The following is a 16,105-nucleotide window of genomic DNA, read 5'->3' as shown; positions in this document are numbered from 1 at the left end:
GTTGAGACTCCCCAACACCAAACTTAGAGTTTGGATATGGGAGTTCAACACCAAACTTAGAGTTTGGTTGTGGCCTCCCAACACCAAACTTAAAGTTTGACTGTGGGGGCTCTGGTTGACTCTATTTTGAGAGAAGCTTACTGTGCTTTCTCTCCATGGGTACAGAGGGAGATCCTTGAGTTTTAAACACAAGGTTGTCCTCATTTAATTAAAGGATCAATTCTCATCTGTCCACATCAATCACAGCTCTTGCTGTGGCTAGGAAGGGTCTTCCAAGGATGATGAATTCATTCTCATCCTTCCCAGTATCTAGGACTATGAAATCAGCAGGGATGTAAAGGCCTTCAACCTTTACTAACACGTCCTCTACTTGTCCATAAGCCTGTTTTCTTGAATTGTCTGTCATCTCTAATGAGATTTTAGTGGTTTACACCCCATAGATTCCCAGTTTCTCTATTACAGAAAGAGGCATGAGGTTTATTCCTGAACCAAGGTCACACAGAGCCTTCTCAAAGGTCATGGTGCCTATGGTACAAGGTATTAAAAACTTTCCAGGGTCCTGTTTCTTCTGAGGTAATCTCAGTTGATCCAGATCACTTAGTTCATTGGTGAACAAGGGAGGTTCATCCTCCCAAGTTTCAATACCAAATAATTTGGCATTTAGCTTCATGATTGCACCAAGAAACTTGGCAGCTTGCTCTTCAGTAACATCCTCATTCTCTTCAGAAGAGGAATACTTATCAGAGCTCATGAATGGCATAAGGAGGTTTAATGGAATCTCTATGGTCTCTAGATAAGTCTCAGATTCCTTTGGTTCCTCAAAGGGAAGCTCCTTATTGATCACTGGACGTCCCAGGAGGTCTTCCTCCTTGGGATTCATGTTCTCTCCTTCCTTCACAGGTTCGGCCATGGTGATTAATTCAATGGCCTTGCACTCTCCTTTTGGATTTTCTTCTGTATTGCTTGGGAGAGTACTAGGAGGGATTTCAGTGATCCTTTTACTCAGCTGGCCCACTTGTGCCTCCAAATTTCTAATGGATGACCTTGTTTCATTCATGAAACTCACAGTGGCCTCAGATAGATCAGAGACTAAGTTTGCTAAATTAGAGGTATTTTGTTCAGAGTTCTCTGTTTGTTGCTGAGTGGATGATGGAAAAGGTTTACTATTGTTAAACCTATTTCTTCCACCACTATTAAAGCCTTGTTGAGGCTTTTGATCCTTCCATGAGAAATTTGGATGATTTCTCCATGATGGGTTATAGGTGTTTCCATAAGGTTCACCCATATAATTTACCTCTGCTATTGCAGGGTTTTCAGGATCATAAGCTTCTTCTTCAGAAGATGCCTCTTGAGTACTGTTGGATGTAGCTTGCATTCCATTCAGACTCTGAAAAATCATATTGACTTGCTGAGTCAATATTTTGTTCTGAGCCAATATAGCATTCAGAGTATCAATTTCAAGAACTCCCTTCTTCATAGGCGTCCCATTACTTACAGGATTCCTCTCAGAAGTGTACATGAACTGGTTATTAGCAACCATGTCAATGAGTTCTTGAGCTTCTGCAGGCGTTTTCTTTAGGTGAATGGATCCACCTGCAGAAGTGTCCAATGACATCTTAGCCAATTCAGATAGACCATCATAGAATATATCCAGGATGGTCCATTCTGAAAGCATGTCAGAAGGATACTTTTTGGTCAGTTGCTTGTATCTTTCCCAAGCTTCATAGAGGGATTCACCTTCTTTCTGTCTGAAGGTTTGAACATCCACTCTAAGCTTGCTCAGCTTCTGAGGAGGAAAAAACTTGGCTAAGAAAGCCGTGACCAGCTTGTCCCAAGAGTTCAGGCTATCTCTGGGTTGAGAGTCCAACCATACTCTAGCTCTGTCTCTTACAGTAAAAGGGAAAAGCATGAGCCTGTAGACTTCAGGATCTACTCCATTAGTCTTAACAGTATCACATATCTGCAAAAATTCAGTTAAGAACTGAAAAGGATCTTCAGATGAAAGTCCATAAAACTTGCAGTTCTGCTGCATCAGAGAAACTAATTGAGGTTTCAGCTCAAAGTTGTTTGCTCCAATGGCAGGAATGGAGATGCTTCTTCCATGTAAATTGGAATTTGGTTCAGTAAAGTCACCAAGCATTCTCCTTGCATTATTGTTGTTGGGTTCGGCTGCCATCTCCTTTACTTGTTCGAAATTTTCAATAAGGTTGTCTCTGGATTATTGTAATTTAGCTTCTCTTAGTTTCCTCTTCAGAGTCCTTTCAGGTTTTGGATCAGCTTCAACAAGAATGCCTTTTTCCTTGTTCCTGCTCATAAGAAAGAGAAGAGAACAAGAAAAGAAGAGGAATCCTCTATGTCACAGTAAAGAGGTTCCTTATTGTTAGTAGAAGAAGAAAAGGAATATGGGTGAAGAAGAATGAAGAATCCAAACACAAGGGTAAGGATAGGAGCAGTGATGTGAGATGAAGAGAAGTGTTAGTAGATGAATAAATAATTAGAAGGAGATGAGGAAGAAGGATTTTCGAAAATTATTTTTGAAAAAGGGTTAGTGATTTTTGAAAATAGTTTTTGAAAAAGGTTAGTAATTTTCGAAATTTTAAAATCAAAAGTTAAAATAATTAGTTAATTTAAAAAGAAATTTTGAAAAAGAGAAGAGATATTTTCGAAAATTAGAGAGAGAGAGTTAGTTAGGTAGTTTTGAAAAAGATAAGAAACAAACAAAAAGTTAGTTAGTTAGTTAGTTGAAACAAATTTTGAAAAAATAAGAAGTTAGGAAGTTAGAAAAGATATTTTGAAATCAAATTTTTGAAAAAGATAAGATAAGAAGATATTTTTGAAAAGATATGATTGAGATTAGTTTTTGAAATAGATTTGATTTTTTTTAAATCACAATTAATGACTTGATTCACAAGAAATCACAAGATATGATTCTAGAACTCAAAGTTTGAATCTTTCTTAACAAGCAAGTAACAAACTTGAAATTTTTGAATCAAAACATTAATTGATGATGTTATTTTCGAAAATTATGAGGTAAAGATAAGAAAAATATTTTTGAAAAATATTTTTAAAATATTCGAAAATAACTAAGAAAAATGAAAAAGATTTGATTTTTGAAAAAAGATTTTGAAAAAGATAGGATTTTTAAATTGAAAATTTTGATTTGACACATAAAAACAACTAGATTTTAAAAAGTTTTGAAAAAGTCAACTCAAATTTTCGAAATTTATGAGTGAAAAAGGGAAAGATATTTTTTTTTATTTTTTTTTTAATTTTTATGATGAGAGAGAAAAAATTAAGACATCATTTTCATGTTTTTCTCTTTTCTTTTTGGATCAAAACAAGGAATGAATGCAAGAACACTATGAATGTCAAGATGAGCACCAAGAACACTTTGAAGATCAAAATGAACATCAAGACTTATTTTTGAAAATTTTTATATGCAAAGAAAACATGCAAGACATCAAACTTAGAAATCTTTCACGTTTAGACTCTATGGATGCAAAAATGCATATGAGAAACAAGAAAGGATGCCAAACAAGAAAACATCAAGATCAAACAAGAAGACTTACCAAGAACAACTTGAAGATCATGAAGAACACTATGAATGCATGAATTTTTCGAAAAATGCAAGATGAACATGCAATTGACACCAAACTTTAAAATCTGACTCAAGACTCAAACAAGAAACACAAAATATTTTTGAATTTTTTTATGATTTTCTAATTTTTTTTTGGTTTTTTCGAAAATTATATGAAAAAGAAAAATAAGGATTCCAAAATTTTTAATATGAATTCCAGGAATCTTGCCATGTTAGTCTAAAGCTCCAATCTGAGGGTTAGACATGGCTTAATAGCCAGTCAAGCTTTAGCATGTAACATCAGAATATACTACTCATTACTTATCAAATTAACTTGCCTCTATGCTGATGGCTGGAAGCCCCTATCCAAAAGGATTAGACATGGCTTTACAGCCAGTCAGGCTTCAACATGGTTCATGAAACACTAGAATTCATTCTTAAAAATTTTGAAGAAAAATATATTTTTGAAAACTTTTTTTTTTCGAAGACAGATGAGAAATTTTTGAAAGGTTTTTGAAAAATTTTTGAAAATAAAACAAAAAGAAAATTACCTAATCTGAGCAACAAGATAAACCGTCAGTTGTCCAAACTCGAACAATCCCCGGCAACGGCGCCAAAAACTTGGTACGCACGTCTTAATAAATCGTTTTTCATTCACAACTTCGATACAACTAACCAGCAAGTGCACTGGGTCGTCCAAGTAATAAACCTTACGTGAGTAAGGGTCGATCCCACAAAGATTGTCGGTATGAAGCAAGCTATGGTCACCTTGTAAATCTCAGTCAGGCGGATATCAAAAGGTTATGGAGTTTTCGAAATTAAATAATAAGTAAACATAAAATAAGGATAGAAACACTTATGTAATTCATTGGTGAGAATTTCAGATAAGCGTATAGAGATGCTTTCGTTCCCCTGAATCTCTGCTTTTCCGCTGTCTTCATCCAATCAGTCTTACTCCTTTTCATGGATGGCTTTATGTAAGGACATCACCGTTGTCAATGGCTACTTTTAATCCTCTCTGGAAAATGGTCCGATGTGCTGTCACTGCATGCTAATCGTCTGGAGGCATCACCCTTGCCAATGGCTGCATCCTATCCTCTTGTGAAAATGGTCCAAATGCTCTGTCACAGCACGGCTAATCATCTAAGATTCTCGATCATACTGGAATAGGATTCACCCTCCTTTTGCGTCTGTCACTACGCCCAGCACTCGCGAGTTTGAAGTTCGTCACAGTCATTCAATCCCAGAGTCCTACTCAGAATACCACAGACAAGGTTTAGACTTTCTGGACTCTCATGAATGCTGCCATCAATCTAGCTTATACCACGAAGATTCTGATTAAGAGATCCAAGAGATACTCATTCAATCTAAAGTAGAACGGAAGTGGTTGTCAGGCACGCGTTCATAGGGAATGATGATGATTGTCACGTTCATCACATTCAGGTTGAAGTGCGAATGAATATCTTAGAAGCGGAATAAGTTGAATTGAATAGAAAAACAGTAGTACTTTGCATTAATCTTTGAGGAACAGCAGAGCTCCACACCTTAATCTATGGAGTGCAGAAACTCTACCGTTTGAAAATACATAAGTGAATATAGGGTAAGCATGGCCGAGTGGCCAGCCTCCCATGGAGGTCTAGAGATCTCAAAATGATCAAAAGATGTCTAATACAATAGTAAAAAGTCCTATTTATACTAAACTAGTTACTAGGGTTTACAGAAGTAAGTAATTGATGCATAAATCCACTTCCGGGGCCCACTTGGTGTGTGCTTGGGCTGAGCTTGAATGTTACACGTGCAGAGGCTCTTTCTGGAGTTGAACGCCAGGTTGTAACGTATTTCTGGCGTTCAACTCTGGTTTGTGACTTGTTTCTGGCGTTTAACTCTAGACAGCAGCGTAGAACTGGCGTTCAACTCCCTTTTACGTCGTCTAAACTCGGCCAAAGTATGGACTATTATACATTGCTGAAAAGCCCTGAATGTCTAATTTCCACCGCAATTGGAAGTGTGCCATTTTGAGTTCTGTAGCTCCAGAAAACCCACTTTGAGTGCAGGGAGGTCAGAATCCAACAGCATCAGCAGTCCTTCTTCAACCTCTGAATCTGATTTTTGCTCAAGTCCCTCAATTTCAGCCAGAAAATACCTGAAATCACAGAAAAACACACAAACTCATAGTAAAGTCCAGAAGTGTGAATTTAACATAAAAACTAATAAAAACATCCCTAAAAGTAACTAGATTCTACTAAAAACATACTAAAAACAATGCCAAAAAGCGTATAAATTATCCGCTCATCAGAGCTCATCTGTCGGTTTTAACCTATTCCCAACGTAACTCAGCAACCTTTGTATGAGTTTGGTTTCCAGTGTCATAACCTCTGTAAGCAACCTCTGTCTTACAGGTGCTACTCTCTTGAGCCAATGTATGAAAACATAACCTCTATAAGCAACTTCGGTCTTACAGGTGAGGCTCTCTCTAGCCAATGTATGTATTGATAACCTCTGTAAGAAACCTCCGTCTTACAGGTGCAACCATCCCCTAGATTGGCCGATGTATCTCTGGAAAGAAAATCTCGGCGGACTCACCACCATATCTCTGCTTATTTTCAGCAGGTAAGCAATCATCTAGCTCATTCTCAGTGCCAAAAAATATCTTTGCTTATCTCCTTTTTTTTTCATTCATTCTTTTTTTTCATTTATTCTTGCTATTTGCTCTCCTGTGGCAAATGTTCTTTAAATATTTTCTTTTCTTCTTCTTTTCTTTCTTATCAATCCATACTATAAATTATCTTCGCACTATTCTCTCATTTCTCCACTAAGTATCTTATGGAAAATATTTATAAAATTTTTTAATTAAGTTTGCGTTCTCTAAAGCTTTTAAGATTACTATGCTTGCTTGCTTTATCATTAATAATACACATTATGATATTCTTACAAGATTATATCTTTGATAAATAATAATTATAATAATAATTTATTTTAATATAAATGAGTAATTTTAAAGAAGTATTTAAAATAATATTTATAATATTCTTTTAAAACTTAGTTTATAAAATCTTATTTTTAAACTTTTATTAATTACTTTCTAAATCACGAACATTTTAATATTCTATTTTTAACCTCAATATTTTATAAAATTATATTTGAACCCTCACTTATTTTCATATTTATAAAAATATCCCTGAACTTTTATAACATATCCAGTTTACTCTGGAACTTTTACTTTGTACTCAGAATACCCCCAAAATCTATATAATTATTATCTTTTAACTCCGATCTTTTATCAAAACTACATTTTCATATTCAAAAATAATATTTGTGTTGGTGACAAACACTCTTTCAAAACCAAAATCTTTTCTTGTGGTCTTTCAAAATATATACTTGATTTTAAACCCGTTTTTGAGTTTTACGGTTACCGATTTTTCACAGCTTTTAATTTAATCTCGCGGCCTGACGATTGGTTTTTTTATCGGTAAAGAAATATAAAAATATGATCGCATTGTAAGTATAGTTTCTAAACCAACAGAAAATCCTTTCGTACAAACGTTTTGGTTGTCACAAGTAACAAACCCCTTTAAAATTGATAACCGAAGTATTTAAACCTCGGGTCATCTTCTCAAGGAACTGCAGGGAGGTATGTTCTTATTAATGGTTATGAGTTTTGTAAATTGGGGGTTTTTGAAAGTAAGGGACAAGTAATTTAAATGACAAATAAAATAAATAAATAACTGTAAAATAAACTCTTGGCAAGGTATGAAAATTCGAAAGTTTTATCCTAGTTACTCCTATGAGAATAGAAGTTAATCCCACTTAGTTAACCCTTATGAAAGCAAGGGAAAGTCAAGTGAACTAATTAGTTAGATTCCCAAGTCCTAGCCAACTCCTAAGAAAAGACTAGAGTTAGTAGAATACCAGTCAATTTAGCCGACATAACAACCAATCACGGATAGTTGATAACTTAAGAGCATCCAGTTAATCAATTAAAGCCAATGATATAAAAAGCTAAATAAGAATCTTAGATCTGAAATACCTCAATTGCATTAATAAGAGAAAATCAATCTAAACATAAAGAGTTCATAAGCCAATCTGGCAACATAAGTAATTAAAGGATAGCATTAAAGTATCTGAAAGTAAAAGAGAAATATAAAATAAAAGAAATATTGAACCTGATGAAGAGTTGAAATTCTAAATCCTTTAAGAGGAATCCTAATCCTAAAACCTAAGAGAGAGGAGAGAATCCCTCTCTCTAAAAACTACATCTAAAATTAAAAATTATGAATTATGAGCTGATTATTATGAATGAATGGATTCTCCCACTTTATAGCCTCTAATCTGTATTTTTTGGGCCAAAAACTGGGTTGAAAGCAGCCCAGAAATTGCTGGAGAAGAAATCTGCCACACTGATTTTCTTCACTGCGACGCGTCCGCGTGGAGCACACATTCGCGTCACCTAGAATTAGAGCAACTATAACATATTATATATCAAATCAAAGCCCCGGATGTTAGCTTTCCAATGTAACTGGAACCATCTCATTTGGACCTCTGTAGCTCAAGTTATGACCGTTTGAGTGCGAAGAGGTCAGGCTGGACAGCTTAGCAATTTCTTTAATTTCTTGTATTCCTTCCATTTTTGCATGCTTCCTTTCCATCCTCTAAGCCATTCGTACCCTATAAACTCTGAAATCATTTGACACACATATCAAGGCATCTAATGGTAATAAGAGAGGATTAATATTAGCAATTTAAAGGCCTAGGAAACATTGTTTTCAATCATAGCACAAAATTAGGAAGGAAAACGTAAAACCATGCAAATAGTATGAATAAGTGGGTAAAGAGTTGATAAAAATCACTCAATTGAGCACAATATAAACCATAAAATAGTGGTTTATCAATCTCCCCACACTTAAACATTAGCATGTCCTCATGCTAAGCTCAAGAGAAACTATAAAGGGGTGAAGAGGAATGGTAAAATGTATGAAATGCAACCTATCTATATGAATGCAACTACATGCTAAGATGTTTCTACCTACTTGGTTAAAAGTAAATAAGTTCTCCAAGACAAATATGAATCAAATTCCACTAATTGAAATTATATAATAAAAGACAAGTAAACTTGTAAGAAGATAACTCATGAAAGTAGGGAACATATAATCAAGCATTGAACCCTTACTGGTAGTGTATATCACTCTAATCTCTCAAGTGTCTAGGGTTAATAACTCTATTCTTCTCTAATCATGCTTTCTAAACCTTGTTCTTCATCTAACCAATCAACAAATATTTAGCATACTAATGCAAACATCATAAGGTCTTTTCAGGGTTGTAATGGGGCTGAGGTAAAGGTAACGGTACATGTATGGCCAAGTGAGCTATAATATGAATCTTTGACTAACCTAAGCTCTCACCTAATATACATATACTCTATATACTGTTAAATTCATGCCTAACTACCCATAATTTCCACTTTTGTATGATTCCCATACTCATGTACCAAATTTTTGATATTTCTTTACTTTTATCACATGTGCATTGATCTTTTTATTAACTTAGCATTGGGGTAATTTTGTCCCCTTTTTTATTTACTTATTTATTGAATATTTTTGGATTTTTCTCTCCTTTTTTTTATAGAGAAATAAACATAACTTATCAATGCACATGGATTTTCCATTATTTTTCTATTTTGGTTTTTCATGAGTAGGTTCCCAAATTTCCAATATTCAAATAAATTAGAAACATGATACATTCCCTTATTATGTTCCCACAATTTCCCCACACTTAGTTGATGCACAATCTCTATCTTAAGCTAACCAAAGATTCAATTGGGGTATTTAATTTGTTTTTTCTGCTTAAGGCTAGTGATGTGGTAAAATATAGAATAAATGGGATTAAAAAGGCTCAAGGTGTCAAACAAAGGTGATTGAAAGGGTAGGCTTATTTGGGATAAGTGAGTAAAAATTCAAATAATGGCCTCAATCATATGCAAGCATGCAAATATACTAAATAATAGACATACAGACTAGAACAAAATATAGATTACAATCATAGAGAAGTAAACACACAAGAATAAAATATTTATGGTTAAATAATGTAACCATATAAATAAGCTCAAAATCTCACGGGTTGTGTGTTCTTAGCTTTTCAAACTATGTTCCAAATACAACTTCAAACAAATTTAACACAAAAATTTTGATTTAAATCAGTGAAATTTTATTTCAAAAATAGGTTCTTAGAAGAAACTCATTACTTTAACCAAGCAGTAGCTAAATGCATAAAATCAAACAAACATGCAATTAAACAAGCAAATGCAATAATGAACAAACAAAGAAAATAAAACAATGGTGTTGGAAAGAAGAAAATAGCTAACTCATGGAGATCGGTATCGACCGACCTCCCTACACTTAAAGGTTGCACCGTCCTCGGTGCATGCTAAGATGTACAAGTGGATGGGCTGCTCCAACTGATGCCTTTTTCTATAGATTGTGTAGATTGACTTGCCTGTCACCCCATATAGAAGTTCTTCCTTTTCCCTTCCTCTGTGGCCATCCTGAAAGAAGAGAAAAAGGGAGAAAAGTAACCCAAAAATAAAGATAATAAAATATGGGTTGGTAATGCCAAATAATAAAGATCTCAATTACATGGTAGCTACAACATGCAGTGAGAAAACAGTAGAAGCATACGGCATATCAATAGTGCAAGAATTGCAACAATGGGGAAGAGGGTGTGGGTAATGCAAAATAGTGTAAGTGCATATCAATGCAAAAGGAATATCAGTATTATAAAAATTAGCATTGACTTATGAATAATAATACACAATTAGAATAAAACAAGTCATGAAGCACCAGAATAATTCAAAAAGATGTAACAGTTGAATGAGAAAATTTTAACATCAATGAAAAAATAATAATTTTAGAAAAAAAATAAAAAATATGTGCAAAATTAAGATGCAATGAATGAAATATGTAATAAAATGAAAGATAAGAAGAATGAGAAGGGAAAGAAAGGAAGAAGAAGTAAGTAAGAAAGGAGGGAGGAAAAATTAGGATTGGGGAAGAAAAGATAAGATTTTTGGCGCTGATTTGGAAAAGTTGTGCGGTGCAGGCAACACGGACGCGTGAGTGACGCGGTCGCGTGGTGTGCGATAAGGTCAGGTGATGCGGACGCGTGGGTCACGCGATCGCGTGGCCTGATTTGTGCGATTGGCACGAGTGCAGCCTCGCGTTTGCGCAACTCTCTGTTGTAAATGCATATTGCCAAAAATCTGGGTGACGCGATCGCGTGCTTGACGCGATCGCGTGAATGGTCTTTCTTTTAAAAATGACGCGAACGCGTGGGGTACGCGTTTGCGTGGCAGGGCTTGTGCTGCTTGCATGGTTCCAGCCCCACTCTATTATAACTTTCTGCCATATACCTCTTTACGTCGATTTCACAGGGCCACGCATTCGCATGGGTGACGCGGACGCGTGGGAGGCATTTTCCCACATGATGCAGACGCGTCAGAGACGCGGTCGTGTGGAATAATTTGTGCCAAAGGCACGCCTCCAGCCACGCTCTCACGTGACTCTCTGTTCAATTCTCTTTTCTTCAAAATGCACTGGTGACGTGGACGCGTCAGCGACGCTGCCACGTCGCGTGCATTTTTTTTTTTAATGCAAAATGCAGAATGCAGTCTGCAGATGCTGATGCAGATGTTATGAATAATTCCAGGTTTAATAAAATAAAATAAAACTCAAAAACAAACAAAACTAAATAAGATTGAAAATGGAACGATCCTACCATGGTGGGTTGTCTCGCACCTAACACTTTTAGTTAAAGTCCTTAAATTGGACATTTGATGAGCTTCCTGTTATGGTGGCTTGTGCTTGAATTCATCAAGAAATCTCCACCAATGTTTGGAATGCCAACAGCCTCCGGGATCCCAAACTAGGCGCAGAAAGCCTTCAAGTAAGTTAAAGCAAGTGACAAGGCCCCAAGAGTGTTGATTGCCAGAATGAATTCCGGGGTCCCAAATCTTGCTTTTGCACCCGTCTTCTTGTTGATCATTATGATTCCATCCGGGTAGCAAGCAATCTGAATTCTCACTAAAGCGGCCAAACAACTTCCTAGATCCATTCAGTTGAGCTTTACACCAACACTTGCATTTAAACTTTGAGCACACAACCATGTTGAACCTTGCTTGACAACTCCAACCACTAACCATCTTCCTCTTACTCTTAATGCCACAAAGAGCTCTAAGTTGACCATCCGTCTCCAGTAGCCTAAATTCAAGTGGAATTAGAAAGCTAAGGGATATGAATTTTACCCACTTGAATGTTGTGAAGGATGATGGAAACTTAGGCGGAGAGGTCTCCAATAACCTTGGCAAGGTGATTTCAAGCTCCACTCCCTTGTGCTCTTTGACAACTTCCACCTCTTTGCAAACTTCTTCAATTTCAACCTCTTCCTCTTGGTAGCTTTCTTCCAATTCAATCTCTTCTTCATTACTTACCAAGGGCATGGGAGGTTGTGCTTCTTCTTCTTTAATTTCCATCTCTTGATCAACCTCTTCAAAGTCTTTAGCTATGATGTGCCTTGGAGGTTGTTGATGAGCGGATAATTTATACGCTTTTTGGCATTGTTTTTACATAGTTTTTAGTATATTTTTATTAGTTTTAAAATAAAATTCACATTTCTGGACTTTACTATGAGTTTGTGTGTTTTTCTGTGATTTCAGGTAATTTCTGGCTGAAATTGAGGGACTTGAGCAAAAATCAGATTCAGAGGTTGAAGAAGGACTGCAGATGCTGTTGGATTCTGACCTCCCTGCGCGCTCTCAATTGCTTTGGAAAGTAGACATCCAGGGCTTTCCAGCAATATATAATAGTCCATACTTTGCCCGAGTTTAGATGACGCAAACTGGCGTTCAACGCCAGTTCCATGCTGCATTCTGGAGTTAAACGCCAGAAACAGGTTGCAAAGTGGAGTTAAATGCCAGAAACAGGTTACAAACTGGCGTTCAACTCCAAGAGAAGCCTCTACACGTGTAAAGCTCAATGCTCAGCCCAAGCACACACCAAGTGGGTCCCAGAAGTGAATTTCTGCATCATTTACTCATTTCTCTAAACCGTAGTAACTAGTTTAGCATAAATAGGACTTTTTACTATTGTATTTACATCTTCGGATCATCTTTGATCAGTTTTATGCTATCTTAGACCTTTATGGGGGCTGGCCACTCGGCCATGCCTGGACCTTGTTCTTATGTATTTTCAACGGTAGAGTTTCTACACACCATAGATTAAGGTGTGGAGCTCTGCTGTTCCTCATGAATTAATACAAAGTACTATTGTTTTTCCATTCAATTCAAGCTTATTCATATTCTAAGATATTCATTCGCACTTCAATATGAATGTGATGATCGTGACAGTCATCATCATTCCCAACCTATGAACGCGTGCCTGACAACCACTTCCATTCTACCTTAGATTGAATGAATATCTCTGGGATTCCTTAATCAGAGTCTTCGTGGTATAAGTTAGAATCCATGGACGGCTATTCTTGAGATCCAAAAAGTCTAAACCTTGTCTGTGGTATTCCGAGTAGGATCTGGGAAAGGATGGCTGTGACGAGCTTCAAACTCACGAGTACTGGGCGTAGTGACAGACGCAAAAGGATCAATGGATCCTATTCCAGAATGATCTTGAACCGACAGATGATTAGCCATGCAGTGACAGCGCATTGGACCATTTTCACTGACAGCGCCGTTACCAAGGAATGGAACCGTCACGATTTCTGCGCACCAAGTTTTTGGCGCCGTTGCCGGGGATTGTTCGAATTTGGACAACTGACGGTTCATCTTGTTGCTCAGATTAGGTAATTTTATTTTAATTTTAAGCTTTTTATTTCTTATTTTCGAAAAATACAAAAAAAAATATATTTACTTCTTTTTCGTTTTTCCCAATTAATTTTCGAAAAATCAAAAATCCAAAAATAAATTTATAAAATCATAAAAACCAAAAATATTTTGTGTTTCTTGTTTGAGTCTAGAGTCAATTTTTAAGATTGGTGTCAATTGCACGTTTTTAAAATTTATACATTTTTTTTGAAAAATTCATGCATGGTGTTCTTCATGATCTTCAAGTTGTTCTTGGTAAGTCTTCTTGTTTGATCATCATATTTTCTTGTTTTGTGTCTTTTGTTGTTTTTCATATGCATTTTTGAATTCATAGTGTCTAAAAAATTAAAAATTTCTAAGTTTGGTTTCTTGCATATTTTCTTTTCTTGAAAAATTTTCAAAAATAAGTCTTGATGTTCATCTTGATCTTCAAAGTGTTCTTGGTGTTCATCTTGACATTCATAGTGTTCTTGCATGCATCATTTGTTTTGATCCAAAATTTTCATACATTGAGTCTTTTTGATGTTTTTCTCTCTCATCATTAAAATTCAAAAATTAAAAAAATATCTTTCCCTTTTTCTTCTCATCAAATTCGAAAATTTGAGTTGACTTTTTCAAAATTTTTAAAATCTAGTTGTTTCTTATAAGTCAAATCAAATTTTCAATTTAAAAAATTCTATCTTTTTCAAATCTTTTTCAAAAATCAAATCTTTCTCATTTTTCTTTTATGATTTTTGAAAATTTCAAAATAATTTTCAAAAATCTTTTTCTTATTTTTATTTCATATTTTCGAAATTAATGCTAACAATTAATGTGATTGATTCAAAATTTTTAAGTTTGTTACTTGCCTCTTAAGAAAGGTTCAATCTTTAAATTTTAAATCATATCTTTTTGTTTCTTGTTAGTCAAGTAATCAACTTTAATTTTCAAAATCAAATCTTTTTTTTAATTTCTTTTTCAAATCTTTTTCAAAATAAGTTTCAATCACATCTTTTCAAAATCAATTTCAGAATCTTTTCTAACTTCTTTTCTAACCTCTTATCTTTTCAAAAATTGATTTTCAAATCTTTTTCAAACTAATCCTATTTTTTTGTTTGATTCTTATCTTTTTCTCAAAACTACCTAACTAATTCTATCTCTAATTTTCGAAAATCACCTTCCCCTTTTTCTAAAATTTTCTTTTTAATTAACTATTTGTTTTAAATTTAATTTATTTGATTTAATTTTCCTTTCTTAATTTTCGAATTTTAATTTTAATTTTAAATTAAAAACAAAAATATTTTTTTATTTTAATTTTCGAAAATTCTCCTCTCTCACCTCCTTCTAATTATTTATTTATCTACTAACACTTCTCTTCTTCTTAAAAATTCGAACCATCTCCCTCTTCCTGTGTTCGAATTTCTTTTCTTCTTCTACTCACATAAAGGAATCTCTATACTGTGACATAGAGGATTCCTCTTCTTTTCTGTTTTCTTCTTTTTCATATGAGCAGGAACAAGGATAAGAACATTCTTGTTGAAGCTGATCCTAAACCTGAAAGGACTCTGAAGAGGATGCTAAGGAAAGCTAAAGCACAACTCTCTGGAGAAAATTTGACAGAAATTTTTGAAAAAGAAGGAGGCATGGCCGAAAATAATAACAATGCAAGGAAGATGCTTGGTGACTTTACTGTACCAAATTCCAATTTACATGGAAGAAGCATCTTAATCCCTGCCATTGGAGCAAACAATTTTGAGCTAAAACCTCAATTAGTTTCTCTGATGCAACAGAACTGCAAGTTTTATGGACTTCCATCAGAAGATCCTTTTCAGTTGTTAACTGAATTCTTGCAGATCTGTGATTCTGTTAAGACCAATGGGGTTGATCCCGAGGTCTACAGGCTTATGCTTTTCCCATTTGCTGTAAGAGACAGAGCTAGAATATGGTTAGACTCTCAACCTAAAGACAGCCTGGACTCTTGGGATAAGCTGGTCACGGCTTTCTTAGCCAAGTTCTTTCCTCCTCAAAAGCTTAGCAAGCTTAGAGTGGATGTTCAAACCTTCAGACAAAAAGAAGGTGAATCTCTCAATGAAGCTTGGGAGAGATACAAGGAACTGACCAAAAAGTGTCCTTCTGACATGCTTTCAGAATGGACCATCCTGGATATATTCTATGATGGTCTGTCTGAACTATCAAAGATGTCATTGGACAATTCTACAGGTGGATCCATTCACCTAAAGAAAACGCCTGCAGAAGCTCAAGAACTCATTGACATGGTTGCAAATAACCAGTTCATGTACACTTCTGAAAGGAATCCTATGAGTAATGGGACGCCTCAGAGGAAGGGAGTTCTTGAAATTGATACTCTGAATGCCATATTGGCTCAGAATAAAATATTGACTCAACAAGTCAATATGATCTCTCAGAGTCTGAATGGATTGAAGGAATCATCCAACAGTACTAAAGAGGCCTCTTCTGAAGAAGAAGCTTATGATCCTGAGAACTCTGCAATAGCAGAGGTGAATTATATGGGTGAACCCTATGGAAACACCTATAATTTCTCATGGAGAAATCATCCAAATTTCTCATGGAAGGATCAACAAAAGCCTCAACAAGGCTTTAATAATGGTGGAAGAAACAGGTTTAGCAATAGCAAGCCTTTTCCATCATCCACTCAGCAACGGACA

At 35.3% G+C, this 16,105-nt stretch overlaps 1 non-coding gene across 1 annotated transcript; it reads right to left on the bottom strand.

Moving 5' to 3' along the window:
• Window positions 1-15,454: 15,454 nt before the first annotated feature.
• LOC112761316 (small nucleolar RNA R71) lies at window positions 15,455-15,562 on the bottom strand. The gene has a single exon (XR_003181716.1). It is a non-coding gene; the product is annotated as a small nucleolar RNA R71 (small nucleolar RNA).
• Window positions 15,563-16,105: the final 543 nt, after the last annotated feature.

Source organism: Arachis hypogaea, chromosome 16, assembly GCF_003086295.3.
Source record: "Arachis hypogaea cultivar Tifrunner chromosome 16, arahy.Tifrunner.gnm2.J5K5, whole genome shotgun sequence".
In the NCBI taxonomy this organism is placed as follows: Eukaryota; Viridiplantae; Streptophyta; class Magnoliopsida; order Fabales; family Fabaceae; genus Arachis; species Arachis hypogaea.
Note: the sequence above shows the minus strand (reverse complement) of the source record. Positions and strands in the feature narration are given on the sequence as shown.